This window comes from Olea europaea, chromosome 8, assembly GCF_002742605.1.
Source record: "Olea europaea var. sylvestris chromosome 8, O_europaea_v1, whole genome shotgun sequence".
Classification (NCBI taxonomy): domain Eukaryota; kingdom Viridiplantae; phylum Streptophyta; class Magnoliopsida; order Lamiales; family Oleaceae; genus Olea; species Olea europaea.
Genome location: NC_036244.1, coordinates 5,749,581 through 5,753,315, shown reverse-complemented (window position 1 = coordinate 5,753,315; position 3,735 = coordinate 5,749,581).

Below are 3,735 nucleotides of genomic sequence, written 5' to 3'. Positions count from 1 at the left end.
GTAGTACATATCCTCAATATTATTGCATAATGCAACAAGAAGTGCATTTTCTCCCTTGCATCCTACCACATAACTTCAATAGACTATCATAGAATTCTTGTAAAATAAATAACGTAGTTCTTGTTTCTTTTCTCTATACTTTTCCATTGATCCATTTAAGTAGGCAAATGACTTCTTTAGATCTGATAAGAAAAGGTGAAAAACCGAAGAGAAAAAATTAAAGAGATCTCGTCAATCCAACCATTCCAGACTCAAAAGAGTTCTAAAGCTTTCATCAAAAACTATGGAAGACTACTTGGAGATCACCTCTTATTGGAGTAGTATAATATTCATGCCAACTTTACTAATACGCAGCATAGAAATAACATCTTGTATAAATATGTAGGAGATCCGAACAAATCCACGTGCACGATATTTGCAGCGAGAATAATGAAATAATGATGTTCCAAGATGTAGCAAAGAAAATAGCATACCTGTATGGCTTGACTGTCTTTTTTTGTAAAAGTATCTAGTGATGGTACTTCTGTCCTTTGAGAATCGTCCATGCCCTATAAAATACTCCTAAACAATTCATTATTTAACATAATTCAAGTGGAGTAACCTTGAGAAGGAGAAAGTTTCGAACATTAATAATAAATCTTATCAGAATTTCTATGGTTATCCTCGAAACACAATAAAGAAGTTCACTCCTTAGATTTCTAGAAGCAACTGTTAGAAAATGAAAATCAAACATCCGTGATCAGTCCCTTATGTTTTAAATCCTGTACTGTCTACTGCTCAATTTCATCAGTGTGGCATGTTTGCTTACAAACAAACTTCCATAGCAGGACATATTTGCACTCCCATTCCAAGGGTGAGCACTATAGGCTAGCCCTCCCTTCTCCAAACACCATTCCGATCACACTGAGACTCCAAAGTATGACCCTTCGCAATCTAACGAATACAATGCATTCTGAAGTTTTTTATTTTTGTTCTCATTCTTATAAAATATTGATAGATGGATCGAATTAAAAAATATAAAATTCATTGTTTTTGCATAAATCCAGAGGTTAGCCTCAACTATCTTGGATTATTCAAATCACCTTACTACCATGGACACTAATAAATAAAAAAATGATGTCATCTTCAACTATCTTTTTCCACATATTGTGAAACAATAAAAGAAAAGTACCTGTCTTTCAAGAATTCAGTGTATATGCTTATTCTCGGATCTTCAATTGAAACTTTAGGAGAAACAGAGTACTTTCTAAGGTTTGTTTCAGCCCCATTATTTGGAAAAATAGTTTTTGTAATAGTGATTTTTTTGAAAAAATATGGTTAAAAAGTACGAAAAATGGTTTTTGAGTTTACATGTAAAATTATTTTATCGGGAAAATGCGCGGTTGAAAATGAGTTGGGAAAAAAGTGAGTTTTTCAAGAATGGGGCTCAAACAAAGTCTATATATACTGCAAACAGCAGGAGTGCGCCTGCCTAACTCCGTAATTATGTTGGTGCAAGTTCCTTCCTGATGGGTTTTAAGAAAAGAAAGAATAGGAAAGCTGGTTTCTGGTGTTATAATATATTTCTTTCACACTTGTTTGAGAAAATATTTTCCGTTTAAATGACAAAAGAAGTTCAAGAAATCGATATTTTTAATGTCTCGTTTCAATCTAAATTGTACAGTTTCCTGACTCGCTTAGCTTGCTTGCCTGATCAATCCATGGAATGGACTGACTTCCCAGCAAGAATAGGAGGTTCCTCAAGAAATTCTCATCCTCCCCCATCCCAATGCAAAAACAAAAAATAAAAATAAAAATAAAAATAAAATAATTTGAACCAGAAGCATATTTAATTCATGAATCTCAAATTCGGTATATTTCTTACCTGTAAAGTTGCTCACAGAGTACAACTAAGGCAATTTCATGATTCAAGACCAAAGATGACAATTTGATTGATACATTGGCCCTCTCTCTCAACTGCCTTCCATGACCATAAGGCCCACCTATGCAAATTAGTAAGCTTGAAGCTCCCTATTGAAAAGGGAAACCTGTCATCCATCAGAAAGTCTAGGGGCATGACATCAGAGCTAGAGCTAATTCTCTTCATCACTTGTGCATACTTACTCATCCAAAATGGACGTGGTAATCATAATAAGGCAATGCATGTGCTTATAAATGTTCGTTCTCTGTTTCTCCTACTAATATAGTAGATCCAGTACAGAAAGAATTTTAAATAGAAAGTCTTTCATACTTTGTTACTAGCATCCCCAATTAAAGAAGCCATTTGCTCGGATCCCACATCGAGTCCATGCTCATCTAACATTACAACCTGCATTTGTACAATCAGAAACAAAGAACACGACATATGAAAATAAAAAATGCTACACATTCCATAAGAAATAGAATTTCATAGTGGTAAATCAAGTATTAAAACCAGATACGAGTCTAATTGCTTAATCCAAAATGGTAATAGAAAACGTATAATACCTGTTATAAATGATGACCATTTAACATTGGATGAAATTCTTTTAAGAAAATGACCAAAAAAGTCCATCAAAAACCAGTAACAGTTATGAGGCTCAATGTTACAAATAACTGATCAAATCATGTAAAATTAGTCCATAGAACGATCAAATCAAGCAAGTCAATGTCTTCTGACTTTTGTTTAAAAAAGAAAGTTAATGAAGGACATAAATTCAATGGTGATCTAGACCGGAAAAGTTGGGGAATACCCATTCATTGGATCTAATCAGATCCATCACAGCCATATCTTCATGTTCAATCTGAGCTATAACATCCCTGGTACAGTACATAACTTATCATTAATGAATCTTGATGAACGAAAATACAATAGACCAAAGTCCTTTTAACAAGGATAACTAAATGAAATTCAAAAGTAATGATAAAATATGCTAACCAATCCCTTATCGTCATTGTTTTTAGAAAGCTATTGAGGCTTAGGCACACCTCATGAGAGGCCTTTCTTAAGGGCCACAAAGCTAATTCCTCAAGGTGAACCTTACAAGAGGCTCAGTGTTTTTTGTCAAGCATAGGCGATCACTTCAAGGCATACTCATAAGGATCACTAAGTCTGTGCTCCTTAATCTTACTATTTCTAGGCTATTATTACCTGCATCACCTTTTAGATGATTTTTCCATGACCTGGAACGCTCAAAAGGTCTTTCGGCTAGTTTCAGGATAGCCCGATCCTGAAAACTATACGTGAACAGAATAGGTGTAGGTCACTTGTGTCCTGCCCTCCTAAGACTGAAATGTGTTTCATCCTCCAAGTCGAGTTGCATGGTTCAAATGTTCACATTCTTAGTTTAAAGTATTGCTTTTATATTTTCCCTACAATTAACATCTTTCTTGTCTTTTTTCTCATTTATTTTTCATTCTTTACAATCAACCCAAACAAAATTGTTAGTTATCCAGTAATTTGTTCTACAATTTTAGTTCTAATTGTAGATAATTAGTTTTGCTATGTAATTACTAGCTTGTTCATTTACTATTTACGAAGTTTGCCGATTTTATGTTCCAAAGTGGCAAATTAGTCTGCTAATTTGTTGAGAATTTTCTGGATCGTTTTGTTGGTTTATAATTCATTCACCCATCCCAATAGTATGCAAAAAAAAATGTAATTAATCGTAATTAATACCGAAAATTCAGAACGGCAACCCACCGAGCATTTTTAGGATTGGACTTTACTCGAACATCTTCTACGCGGCAATAGTACTTCAGCTTGTCTATATAATC